The sequence below is a fragment of the Euprymna scolopes genome, chromosome 5, assembly GCF_053919585.1.
Source record: "Euprymna scolopes isolate OS-2025 chromosome 5, ASM5391958v1, whole genome shotgun sequence".
NCBI lineage: Eukaryota > Metazoa > Mollusca > Cephalopoda > Sepiida > Sepiolidae > Euprymna > Euprymna scolopes.
In genome coordinates this window covers 151,940,017-151,955,687 of record NC_136486.1, presented here as the reverse complement: position 1 = coordinate 151,955,687, position 15,671 = coordinate 151,940,017, and positions in this window count along the sequence as shown.

Genomic DNA, 15,671 nt, shown 5'->3' with positions numbered 1-15,671 from the left:
TCCATGGCTGTGCAATTCTTACATAACACTCCATAACCTTCATAGAATGAAATAAACATGCAGTGGCGGTTGGAGGGAGTCGTTTTGGCGTGACGAACATCTTTGCTCTTGCAACTTTCTTGTAGAGCATATTGTCTTTAATCGACGCCAGTGAGTCCTTTTGCTCTTAGAACCATTGATTTCCACAACATACGGTCCTGGATATGACCTTAAACTATATCCAGTGGTGAGGTCATAGCTTGCGGGCTTTGGGGAGTGTGGAGTCACTCTTTAATTGCCATTGCTCTCAGGTCCACTCTGACTCGGTGTGGTAGTACTTGTTAGGGACCCAACTATGGGTTAAATAGAAACCGACTTGAAAATAACAAATATATTATATTTAAAAAAAAAATCTTCAAAATCTTGGGATTCGGCATTAAATAACCTGAGAAGGGTTGATATTCCGTAAAACAAAAACAAACAAACAACCAATCCACAACATACTGTGTTTGATTTGGTCGAGTGAATGCTTCTGAACAATTAGATGATTCGATGGAATTCCGACTTATGTCCAATATCGAACACCCTGGACAACGAATCACATCCTGCAAAAGCACGCAGAAGCAATCGCCCGTTACGACTTGCTTCACCAAGAATCTTTGAGAACCTTGCTGTTATAGACGTATGATTTCACTTGGTCAGAGCGAAAATAGTGTTAAACATTTGAAAACATCTGTATGAAATAGTACGGGAACACGAAGACATGTATTTACACATATAAGTCTTGTCTAGCTGAAAGTAGACCTACTGAGGGTTACCATTGAAATTTAAATGTCAGCATCCCCTTCTGCATGAATAACATCGCATCCTTTCTGTTTCATTCATTCCATAATAAGCTGGATCAGTGCCTGCTTGTGTGGCCCATTTAAACACAAATCGTCCTTTTCACAAAAACATATTGTCGCCTCGGTAATCTTCACATTATTTATATTCAACTTTCAACTTCAGTTCTGAAGCACACAGCCCGTTATATTTAATTCAACCTGATAATAATCAAACAAAAGTGTTTGACTTGCATGGGTCGTCTTCAGGTGAGTGATGAATTAAAAGATTGCCTTTAAATTTGAAAAAATCGAATAAAATCGTTTAAAATCGTTAAAAGCAGTTAAGCGTGCCATCCTGGAGTTTGGTTGATGGTCGGTTTGTTTATATGTAGAATGAGTAGGGCGCCCAAGATTGGGCAGCGCAGGTTACAATGAGAGATGGCTAAAATGGCGGCGTTTTTTTATTTATATGTTTCTAAATTCGTTTTTCGGGATGTCATGTGTTACAAGGTGTTGGTAGGTGGAGCTGTAAGTTGAGGACAGGTGGCATGTAAGCCAGGGAAATATACTGGTTCTAGCGGATGTAAAATTGTTTGGGGAGACACATTCACTATATGGCATTTAAAAACATACACGTCATTGCTAGTTTTTTATTAACTTGTCGTCGGGTTTCCAGTTATTGATGTTAGTAAAAAATTTGTTTAATATTTTTTACTAACAAATATACATATATTGTTGTGGTGAAGCTAACGTATGTTTCTTACTATTAGACTATTCCATCTCAATAAACACCAGAAGGTGTCAGTGGATATCGGGTGGACCAATTTTTGTCGTTCGACTATTGTATACAATACATTTTGTTAATTTATTTCGGCGTTACGTTTTCCTTTGCAACCCTTAACAGAGCCATAACAGTGGTTACGTCGGATTTTGAACTCACAGAGGTCATTCAATTTTGAAATACTCCCAGCATTACAAAGAACTAGCGACAGAAAGCTGAATTAAACCAAGCAAATGTCCAGAAAACGCTGATAAAATGAGAAAAACGGGAACTCGACGGAAAAAAATTACTGTTTCCTTTCCCCAGTTGTTCTAAAATACTAAAACCTGGTTAATCTGAAAACGGTGTTGCTAATTTCTGTAAATTCAGTAAGCTATGGGCCTCAAATAATTGGATCTTTTTGGACCATTCTTTTGTGTGGCTTTGGCCGGCTAAAATTGTTTTCAAGGGGTCAAAATGAGTAAAAACAAGTTTAAAATCATACATTTTGTACATTCATCTTAGTTTATTTTTAATTTTTAATTTGTAATTAGTTCAAATGTGGGTCACGTTGGTACAGTGGTAACGTCACCGGCTTTGTATGTTACATTTTTTATTTCGGGTTTGATTCTATCTGATGGCACCCAAATACTTTCTTTTTTTTTACTTTTTCAATCACGAATCTATATTAATGCATTCGAAATCAGGACAAATAAATATCATATTAAAGCGTAATTTACGACTAGAAAACTGCGTCCGCCTTCTCCGCTACTTTTTAATATGTAAAAAAATAGGACACAAATATACTCATTGCAGAAATAATGTTAAATACAAACCTGAGTGTGTTTGGTGGAGACTGAAATTAACGAGGAAGGATTACGAATATATGTGACTATAACGATTCATGATAAAGCAACAAAAATACAACTCGATTAGAGTTCAAGCCCTTCGATAGTAAAGGTAAATACCTGGAAAGAAACAAAACAGCAAAGTCCATTAACAGTTCGCAAATTAACTTCGGAGGTGAATTTTTAGAGAACCTCACATTATTGGGAATGACGAAAAAATAAAAAAAAAACTTATGAATTATGGAATACCATTAACCAACTCGGGTCGGACTGAATTATGGAAAAACCATTAAATAGTTTTTGCAAAACAAAAATAAAAAGTACAATAGACACCCATGCCTTGAAAACAAATTAAAATAAAAACTGTCCTTGTTCTAGGCCACGAAAAGTCAAAGCCGACACTGTTGCAGACATAACCAAAGTAATTCTCCCCTAACGAAAACAGCGCTGAACAATAGGCCAGGAAACTAAAGTCAGGCCAAAGTAATGACACCCTCGCCAACCTATCCAATAGTAAATGTGTATGCGACTGCAGGCTATTTTTGACAGGATAGGAAAATGTAACTCCACTGCAACATGTATTAGTCGTAACTCTATTTTTCCCAGTATTGGAACATTATTTACCGAGAGTCAAAATCACTCAAGGATATTACGTGCAGCAAAATAATAGAATTCAAACAGTTTTTCCACAATATGGAAGAACTACCGTACTGTTTTACCCGGCGTCTCTTCAAAATAGGCAGTTCATCAGGTTAACAAGACTAGTGGAAACCTCTGGAACAATATCGCCCCTAGTTTGATGAATCATTACAGCAGGGCCCTAACTGAGGTTCATTGGCCATTAATTATTTGTGGCGGAGTCTACTCACACATGTAATTAATTGTTTTATTTAATTCTCGCGATTAATACATGAGAAAATAGCAATAAAAGTTTTTCGTGCGCGTCAAAAGAAAAATTTCACCTTGAAAAATGAATCCCCTAAGAAGTAAAGGCTATTTAAACCGTCTACATGGATATTGAGGCTCCCACAATCACATCAGAATCAAGACGTTTGAGCAGGAAGAAGAAAAGCATCGATTCGTTCAGGCCTGGATTTGGTTTCTTGGTCTGTGGTTTGGCTCTGTTTTCGTTAGGGGGATAAGTACTTTTGCCCTGTCTACAACAGTATCGGCTTGTTTGCGTCTTATATATATAAAATAAAATAAAAAATTAAAATTAAATTTACCAAAATGATCCAAGGCGGTAAAATTAAAGTATATTATAAATTCTACAGAATTAATATTTATAAAGTTATCTCAGCCAGATGTAAAACTCGATAAAACCAAATAGGAGATAGAGTTTATAATACGAGCAAAGAGGTTAATAAAACATGTTAAAAAACACTTTGAAATGAGTTAAAAACATATTTAATCTGAAAAGGACACACTAGATAAGTGGATAGTCCTTAATCCGCGGAGTTTCGAAGAAATACTTTTCTTCTCATCAGAGGGTAGGAATTAGCAAAATGCGGGATCGGATTTTGCATGCAAAAGTATTTGATGAAACAGCAAGTAAGTCAAACATCTTACTTGAAAACAAAAAAGTGAAGCAGAGGGAATATGGTGAAGAAAACGGTGATTACACATGAATGGATAGTCTGGTGGAAGATAAATAATCCCGTGACGGTAAAATCCAAATATATAACTTCAAGAAAGTTAATTGAATTTCAATTTGCACAAGTAAAATCCAAAAATCCCGTTATTGGAACAAGATGGTCCATAATAACCCAAAAGCAAAAATCCATGGAAAAATTCACAAAAATATGTACAAGGAATAAAGGAAAAATTTCCAATAATATTAATAAAAGAAAAGTAAGATATGCTTTTCATTCTACTGCCGAGATATAAATATAAATATAATATTTGCATGCAAAATTTGATCCTGCATTTTGCTAATTCCTACCCTCTGATGAGAAGGAAAGTATTTCTTCGAAACTCCGCGGATTAAGGACTATCCACTAATCTAGTGTTTCCTTTTAAGATTAAATATGTTTTTAACTCATTCCAAAGTGTTTTTAACATGTTTTATTAACTGTTTGATCGTATATATATATATATATATATATATATATATATATATATATTAGGGACGTGCAATGAGTAATGTCCCTAGCCCACTTTCCATAGAAGTAGAGCAACGAAACTCGGCACAGTTATTAGTCCTGCTCTACATAAGAACAAACCACAGTTATGCACTTCTCTCATCATTTGATGCAACTCTGCAGACCGTTTTGTAGAACACCTCAGGTTGGTCCTCCAACCACGACGTGACTTCAGAAATTAATGCTGCATCATCTGGGAAACGATTTCCTTTCAAAAACAACTTCATGGCTTGGAAGAGGTAAAAGTCAGAGGGTGCAATGTCAGGAGAGTAGGGAGGATGGGGACATTTCATAACCAAACACCTGTGCTTCTGATCTGGTGACATGCGAGTTGTGTATCGGAGCTTTGTCCTGCAGCAGGAAGGTACCTTTGCTGATCTTTACCGCCTCTTGATTTTGTATAGCTTCCTTTAATTTCCTCAAAAGTGAAGCATAATAGGTTCCTGTAATTGTGGTACTCTTTGCCAGGAAATCTGTCATCACTACTCCGTCCTCGTCCCAGAAGACTGTGAGCATTACCTTGCCAGCGGAGGGCTGCACACTTGCCTTCTTTGGAGGTGATGAGTCCAATTGCTTCCACTGCATTGACTAGGCTTTGGTCTCTGGATCATAGTGATGGACCTAGTTTTCATCCTGTGTAATCTGTTTTTGAGAAACTTTAACTCATCTTCTTGGCACATCTCCAAATTCATCCTCGATGGTGTGAGCAATCTGGGAATCCATCTGGCAGACACCTTATGCATATGCAAAAAGGTCATGAATGATAGTTTCCACATACCCTGTACTAATCTTGACATCTTGGGCTATTTGGCGATTATTAATGCGCCGATCTTCCAAATTGGCAGCCTTAACTTGACGGACAGATGCCTCATCAGTGGCAGAAGGGAGAGGGGGCGACCAGGTTTGGGGACTGTTTCCACAGATTTCCGGCCATGTTTTAATTCACGATGCCAGCGTTTTACAAGGTCATATGATAGGGCATTACCACCATAAGTTTCTTTCATTTCATCAAAAGTCTCCTGTGGTGTGCGTCCTTTCAAATACTAAAACCGGATCACTGCACGACATTCAACAGGCTCCATTTCACACCTGACTCAGTTCAAACACCTGTACAACAGAAACTACGATTGGTTCAGAGCTATAATTTGCCACATAAGCCGTAGAGAAAAAAATCATTGCACATGCAAAATTTCGGCTAGATCAGACAAGGGCAAGTTGGTCAGTGGCATTACTTATTGCGCGCCTCTCGTATATATATATATATATATATATATATATATATATATATATGTGTGTGTGTGTGTGTGTGTGCTTGTGTGTGTTTGTGTGTGTGGGGGGGTGTGTTATATACATACTATCAGTTCAGCCCGGCTTTGGTCGGGCACTATGTATTCATAACTTTATGTGCATACGCCAAACCTCGCGTAAAAAGCTTGCCCTCTGTCTGAATACAGTTTATTTAAAATTTCTTTTGAACTTCCCCCGCTTGGCAGCCTAATTTTCGACCCAAACCGATTAAAAAGCTTGCCCTATGTCTGAATACCTTTTATCTAAAATTTCAAATGTTTAGACAAAAAATTGGCTGAGTAATTTGGTAGAGATCGCAGAGGTCAATTTGTTTAAACTCGGACCCCAATTTTTACTCTTTAACATTATTCGATAAAAAGCTTAACACATGTTCAAGTAACCTACATTTAAAATTTCAAGTGTTTCGATCCAAAATTGGTGGAGGAGTTGGTAGAGTTTTCAAAGGTCAAATCGTCGAACTTTTATCCCTTGACATTTTTTGGCCGAAACCCGATTTAAAAGATATTTACAAATCTCAATACCACTTTTGTCAAATCTCGAGTCTTTAAACCGAAAATTGGCAGAGAAAGTTGGTAGGGAAACGTACACACACAGACGCACAGACACACATACACATACAGACAGATAATTTCACTTATATATATATATTTGTGTGTGTGTGTGTGTTATCGCCATGTTAAGAGTTACAATGAAAAACATGTATTGTTTGAAAAAGTGTTAGTCGATAGGGCAAAGGTCTGGAGAGTATAGTGTATAAGACAGAGTCTCGTTGCTAAGAAAGAAAACTGGAGAGTATTATGTTTCGCTTTCGATTTTAGTTGATTCCACCAATGTCATTTTTTTACTTTTGATATCACTACTATATATTACGTGTAATATAATAATCGATAGAGAATTGGCTGTATTATAAATACGTAATATGCATGATTTAAAATGAAATATATAAGCGTGTCTACGACCGGGCAACACCGGGTAGCCTGCAAATAAACACCAAAGTAACACTATAAGGTTTATGGATCAATATGGGTGTTTCTCAGTGACAGTGTAAAAGTTAAATTCAAATCAATTTCGATCTATTGTTGCGATTTATACATTCTTACTTGTGGCAGATGTATGCACGTGTGCTTTCCTCCGTATTTTCAATTATTTATATGCAGTTAATTGTTTAAAAGAATTATTGTTCCTGAATATAAAATGACTATAAAGCTGGACGTACTATTCTGCTGAAAGCGACAAACCACACTGAGCTATTCGAACAGTTTTGCAAAGTTTCAAAACCTTCGAACTAAAAACAATACAATTGAAACTAACTCGAATTATTTTATCAGAAGCAAACTTCCCGGAGCCACCCAAGAGATTCTATTCTGGAAAATAGTAGATTTAAAAAAAGTGTAACATCTTTGAGAATAGCCCCAGATAATTCCCATGACCCGACTTGGCTCTACTGATAACCCAAACAAATTGCATCAACGAAAACAGTCTCTAATCTTTCTAGCGATGTCTTTCGGGACCAACGAGACGATCAGTTCCAAAAATGGTTTCGTCTGAAAATTCAAATGATTTTATCTGAACTTTCCTTCGATGTCGAGAACTAAACTATTTAACTGACGACAATGAAAAGAAGAAAAGTATCGAAAGTGGTAATAATTACGGGTTGCTGCGATAAAGTCTGTGTGTATAATCTTGATTTTCTTAACACTAAAGCCAATAAATCAAAGCGTGATTAACGGCAGTCACAATATCTTATTGACTAAAGCACCATACGATTGAGCAATGAACTTGTAATAATAAGAAACTATCTTTGAAATGACTAGAGGGTTTACTCACTTCTATCTATAAAAACAATGGATACATCCCGAAAGTATATCAAGCAGTACATTTGCTGAAAAAAAATTTGAAGATCAAATTAAAGAACGTGATCAACTAGTTTGGTTCATCTATGATCGCTAATAATATATTAATAAGAAAAATATCAATTAAACCTTGTGTTGAATTTGAAGAAACTACATGAGTGTACGTTTAGATAATTGTGGATAAATATAATTGTTTGTATATTTCAAGTACTCTTATATAAGATGAAAGAATAGTGAATAGAGGAAAGTAAATGGTGCTGAACATAGGAAATTAAATAATTGTTATCATCATTATCATCATTATCATCATTATCATCATCATACACATGACTCGAATGGAGTATACGGGTGTCCAGGTGTTTCATCTTTGGCCTCTCATATGAGGGGACAGACCAATTTGTAATCCACGCATCATATCACTGTTCTTATTCCAACCGAACTTGTGATAATAAGAAAGTATATTTTAAAAGACGAAGAACTGAACACCTTCTGCATCTAAAGCCGTTATTTCCAACCTTTTTGGGGGGTGTCCCCAGGAAATTTCCCTCGAACCTCGGACTCCATAAATGTCTGAACTCACGATTGGATCACATCTATTTAGCCTAGGATTTAATGACCACTTTATAACAATACTTAATTCTAAAGTGAATGTAAGACGTTAGTACATTCGCCAGGAAAATCTGCTTTTTACGAAAGATTTTTTTACCCATACATTAATACTTTTTCTTAAAATGAAATTAAACTAATATGACACATATTCCCATAATTTCTTTAGTTTTGTTTTACCATTCATAATGATGTGTTAATTAGTTTAAATTTAAATGAATTGACCGTTTCCTATGAAAAGGTTATAGAGAAGAGAATGATTTTCTACGTTTCTTGTTTGATACAAGGAACTGTAAAGAACACAGCAGGTCATCCACCATTAGATTTCAAAGTCAACTTTTTACACTGTCAAACCAGTAAAGCAGCACCTCCTGAGATGTGGCAGAAACTCTCTCTCTCTCTCTCTCTCTCTCTCTCTCTCTCTCTCGCTCGCTCGCTCGCTCGCTCGGCCGCTCAAGCTGGCTGCAAAAAAACTGCGCCAAAATGCTTCTTTAAACCCACCACTTACTATAGATGAAAAAAAAAACAATGTGGAATAAAAATGAATGAAAGTATTGGTATAAAAAAAAAATCAAATTATTCCCTAATAATCTACACTAAATCAATTATATTCACAAATTTTGTACAAAAATTAGTCTTACCGACATGAATCATTTTAGAGTAAATACACTTCGGATGTTAAAAATAATGTCTGCTTTACGTATGTTGGACTTATTTACGAGCAAAAGTATGTAAAAAATTAAAATATTCGCTAAATAATCCGAATTAATACAATTTTCTGCAAATTTCATCAAACAAATTACTATTATCGACATAAATTATTAAAAAGTAAATATACTTCTGATATTACAGACGGATTATTGTGCCCCGTTACTGCTTGCAAAGTCAGACCAAGCTAATTGTAATAATGGTAGAGGTATTAGTTTTATACACAGACGGTTATAATTATACAAATTTTTATTTATAATAGTACTAGTGGTTGTAGTACTTTTAAAACCTCCCCTACCCACGCAAATGTTTTCCAAGTTGTTTGCACCTAAGCGGGTAAAAAAAAATAACCTTACTTTTATTCGGAGGGATAAGGTATTATTTAATGAAGGCTCTCAAAAACAAACACTAAGAATCTGATCGTGTCACTTACAACCAAATCGATTTTATAGTTCAGGACAATTAAACCTGATACACTGCGTATATTTACTGCTTATTCATACAAACGCCATTTCCTTTAATTCTACACACACACAAACACACACACACACACACACACATATATATATATGTGTTTGTGTGTGTGTGTGTGTTTGTGTGTGTGTATATATATGTATATATATATATGTATATATATCTGTATATATATGTATGTATATATATATATATATATATATATATATGCATATATAATTATATCATATTGTCAGATCATGTTATATGCTACTGGTACCCTGTAACCCAGTACTACCTGCCTCATTGTCGGGTCACCGGCGACTAAACTGGTTCCCCCACCAAACTTGTTTGGTGAGGAGGGTGGCTAGTCTCCCTGGAGGATTAAAAACAAGACCTTCCAAAGGACGATTGAACCTTTTTTCGAGTTCAACGGCCAACTAGCACCGTATGTGTTTGTGTGTATGTATGTGTGGGTTTGGGTAGAGAGGGCTCCCGTAAGCCATGGTGAAGGCAACCTTTCTAGAAGAAGCAAATCTCTAATTTAAAAAACCATAAAGCACGAGATCAGTACCCGCATTAAGCTGGTTTGCAGCTACTGCTGGCTATCTTGCTCTTGCTTGTTGCTGGATCTCAACATTTTGAACCGAGAGAGAGATTAGCTATCGTACCAAGTTAATACTCTGTAACATCATCTTTGTACAGATACTCCCTCAGGCATTTGTCTATTAAAATGGTTCTGTGGCGATGGAAGTAATGTTTGGGCTCATGGGCATTGAATTTGTGATAGAGTGGCACTCGTCTGATAAGAAGTTGCAATCATCATGTATGTATATGTATATATGTATATGTATATATATGTATATATGTATATATGTATATATATATATATTTATATATATGTATATATATGTGTGTATATATGTATGCATATACATGTATGTATACATGTATGCATATACATATGTGTATACATGTATTCATATATACATGTATGCATATATATATATATATATATATATATATATATATATATATATATATATATATATGCACTCAACATGTCAGTATATCGATAACTGAAATGCGTAAAGCTAGGCGATAGATTACCGGTATATATGCCTGTTACATACGTCAGCTCATTTACCATCTCACAGTTTTATCTCATCCTACAACTTATTTGTAAGTTTCCACTGATTTGATCGTCAGATCGCACGTCGGACAGGTTCTCTATTTTAAATATATATAAAATTCTATAAATGTTGGAACTTATTATATCCTACAATCATCTATAATATAAATATCATCTGTCTGTTTAAATGTATCTCTGTATGTATGTTTGTATGTCTCGCAAAACTCTCAACAGAATGGACAAATTTTCACGAGATCGCTATCATTTACTAGGCACGGCCCTTTGAGCGACAAATATTGAAAAATTGGCCAAAAACCTTAATTCCTTCACTCTCAACGGGGCACTTTTCTACAAGGAGAGGTAGTTTTTTCGCTGATATTTTCGAAAGTCATCCCTTCTTTTCGATTGACTAGCCTGAAGTTCCACCTTCCCCACTTTCGGTGTGGCGATGAACGCAATGGCAAAGACGTCACGTTTCGTTTTTTTACTTTCTTTTCCTCCTTCGCTTACGGGTTCGAGGTTGCCTGCCTTCTACCATTTTTTTTTGCTTAACACACACTGCCTTACACCCGGGCAATGTTGATCTTTAATATAAATCTCACCTTTCTATTTAAATGTATGTATGTATGTATGTATGTATGTATGTATGTCTGCCTAACACTTTTTACAGTGGCGACGAATTTTCATGAGATTGGTATTGTTTTGAAGCTCATCTCCTCGGACGACAAATATCGAAAAATTGACCAAAAACAGCGCACTTTTCTACAAGGAGGGGTCTCTTATTTCACCGATATTTTCGATTGGCTAGCCTTAATTTAAACCTTCGTCACTGCCGTTTTGGCGAGGGACGCAACGGAAAAGATGTTACATTTTTTCACGTTTTCCTCCTTTACGATACGGGTTTCAACCTGCCTGCCTACTACCACATTTTTTTTTCTTTTTTTGCTCAACGCAATCCTCCAAACACCCGGGCAACTCTGGGCACCCAGTTAGTTATAAAAGCAGACATTTTACTTATGGATGACACTAATAATATATAATCATTTTTAAACTGACATCTTTATACTCATTTTAAAGACGCGTCTCTTGGCGTTAATTACATTTATAATTTATTCCAGTATCCATGTCACCACGTTTTGTTTCGTTGAATGTTTGTCAATCGTTATAATTAGTGGCTACGGTATTAAACTGTCAGTAGATTAGATACGCAAAATCCTGGTAATTTCAAATGAATGCATAAATAAACTATCTATAAATTATTACACATTTTCTCATACAACATGTATTAACATATATTGTTTAAACTTTAGAATAATAAAAGACGTTACGTTAGGGTGTGTTCCGTGATAGAAACGTTGATTGAGTTTGAATAAAATGATATACGTATTAGATACGTTTGAAGCCGAAACAACGTATTATTACAAAATAAACAAATATTTATTTTGGTTGAAATTTTTAGACTTTATTATTTTTATGCAATAATTTGTCGAGCAAGGAATTGCGAGACTCAACGAAATGTTCTGTTGCGAAGAAGCTCACTTGCGATGACAAATATTTCGTAATAAGTTTTCATGTATACTTTATAAAAAAAACATTTTTAAATGGTCTCTCCATTATTTAATGAATTCTTTTTAGAATAGTGGTAATAATAATATTTATTTTATTCTGATTCATTTGATATACTATTATATATTTTTATCTAACTGGTGATACTTTTGTGAAAAATCTTTTTGCATTATTGGTTCATAATTTCAACTGAATTTATTAATAAACAATCTATAAAAAAATCACACAACCTCTTATACAATTTTTTTAAAATTATGATGATAAAAATAGATTTTATTATTCTCATACAATAATGAAATTCATTGTTGAAGAATGTATTAGAAGTAATGGTTTTGCTATATCGTGTATTTAGATATAAGCCAATAATTCGAGGTGAAATAATTTATCGAACAACTGTTTAGATAACACTATGAGGTTTATTGTACGAATAGTACATAATAACATAGTCTAATGAAACATATATATATATATATATATATATATATATATATATATATATATATATTCGCTTGGTGTGGAAGATCGACATTCCTTCCGATGCGATGCAAGTTAGCTTACGGACGCCCAACTGGTGAGGGATGTCCAATTTAAAGCATTTTCTCTCTACATTTTCCTTGGCTTTTCTCTGCTTCTTTTGCCCATTATATATCTATATATATATATATATATATATATATATATATATATATATATAAACACACACACACACACATATATATATATATATATATATATATATGTATATATATGAAATAAAATGGAGGTGGAAGGACCTGGATACTCAACGTTTCGCCAGATTTATGCGGGCTTCTTCAATAGGGATAGTCATTGACGAGAGAGTCGGAGGATTGGGGCTATATATAATGATGGGGGAGAGCAACGTGTTTTCCTTATGTAAATTAGATGTCATATATAAATAAGACAGACATTCAAATAACAAAACTAAACTCTTTAACAATTAGGGATCTAACACGTACAATTATGACTAATACCAACATTAACACCAAAGCCTTGATTGTGGAAGAATATACGTAGGAGAAACTCAACGTAATTTAAATAAAAGAATATATGAACACAAAAGAAATGTAAAAAACAACAATACACTCAACGCCATATTTTGTCACATCATGGAGAACAACCACCATTTTGATTTTAACAAAGCAACTTTCCTTAAACACATACATAACAGATCCACACGACGTTTAACTGAGTCAGCTATAATCTCCCATTCCAGCAATATAATTAAGCAAAGACAAGATTTTTTTCCACGTTGCTCCCTTTCTGTCGAAAATAATTATTAAAGAGAACAACTTAGACACCGAATAAACGCGATATACAAAAAAAAATCGTAATTTCACTTAATTTTATTATTTTTATTTTACTTATTTACTGTATTTATTTCATCATTATCTATTTTTAGACTCTATTTTATCACCTCCTATTCTTATTTTTAGACACCATCTTTTAAGTTACTACGCTATTTTATCCCAATTCAATTATTTCTAATTTAAAAAAAATTAAAATATCTTTCGTAATCTCGTGTCATTTTATTTATTTAATCTATCACCGCTATAATTCCAAACACAATTTTTTTTTAATATCTACGATATTTTAACTTTTAGACGTAATCCACTGCACTATTTTACTCTAATTTATTTATTTTTTTCTCTCATAAAATGTATATATACGTATATATGACATCTAATTTACATAAGGAAAACACGTTGCTCTTCCCCATCATTATATATAGCCCCAATCCTCCGACTCTCTCGTCAATGACCATCCCTCTTGAAGAAGCCCGCATAAATCGGGCTAAACGTTGAGTATCCAGGTCCTTCTACCTCCATTTTATTTCATATCGTCAAATTTAATCCAGCTCATCAATCATATATATATATATATGTGTATATTTTTATATATATATATATGTATATATATATATATATATATGTATATATATATAAGAGAGAGAGAGAAGGAGAGAGAGAGAGAGAGAGAGAGAGAGAGAGAGAACGATAAGTAAGTATGGAAGCGTATTTCCCCGATATACAAACCATTTTTCTAATTCTTCTTGAGACTATACCTTCTTCCGAAAACACTTTCCTACCTGATATTTTCTATAAAACTTAATCGTTGTTGTTATACTTTATATTTCGTATTACCTTTAGTATTTTTTTGTTTATTACTACGTAAAATCATATCAAATACTCAACGTATCTTCCTTGCCGACATTATTTCAGCTAGTGATCAGTTTGCGTTATCCTATAAATCATTAGGAATTTTTGCAGGATTTTATCTTTCGTATCGATATTGTCATTCTTTCTTATTGCTGTTTTAGAAGTATTGATAAACCTTTAAACAAGGATGTTGGAAAGTACTAAGTAATAATATCCTTCAATAGTCCTGCATATTCAATATGAATACGTGTCCAGAATATGCCTATTTTTGGTCAAATCTGAATCCTCAGCAGTTGAACTTTTACTGCTAATTGACAGTCTTTGCATTGCTTTACCAGACTTGTAATGTTCAGGTCAATTCTTGGCCAATAAGTGTACCATTTCATTAATGTCTTCATTTTCGGATAACGCATATAGAATTCCTATAAGATTCACATTTGTAAGACTTGTCTCTATCTACATACATCAATATATCGTCGCATATCGAAAATGAAAATACACTTTGATTTTTCTTCACTCCGCGCTACTTGTTATTTATAGTCACTCATTTTCGCTTATTTACTTTTTCAATGTGACCGATAATTCCTTAATGATAATATTTTATATACCCGCTAGTCCTTTTTACCCTTTTAGTGCTGCTATAACCGCTCTTTTATGAAATTCAGATTGTTGGAATCAATCTAAATATACCGATGGCACCTATTACATTTTAAAATTATACCCAAGCAAAATAATAATCTTTATCTGTAATCTATTTGCCGTATGGGTTAACACGCCTTTCTTTTCATTAACAAAAAGTCGACAGTAGTAGGTTATGGTCCGTTTATAAATCATGGGAACATGCGTTAGAACAATTACATTGAAAGCATTGCCAAAAGCGCTGCGAAGAAGGTAGGATCTCTCTACCGTTCTAGAAAATTACTAACACCCCAAAGTATCCTGTACCTCTATAAGACCATCATTCACCCATGTATGGAGTATTGTTGTCATATTTGGGCTAGTGCACCTGAGAGTCGCCAATGTGATAGGTCCTGAACTGTCATCTAAGCTTCAGCCTCTGTCCCATCAACGAAATGTTGCATCCCTCTGCCTGTTCTACAAGTATTTTAATAGTGACTGCTCTGACGAACAGCAGGCAATTGCGCCCCCACGACGCAAATACCCTCGACAAACCCGACAGGCAGCTAAATCCCACAACCACACAGTAGAGATCGCTAGATGTAAAAGATGTTTCTACTCCAGTAGTTTCTTCCCCAGAACCGCTAGACTATGGAATTCACTTCCAGTTCCCTGCGTTCCCAACTGTATTACAAAAG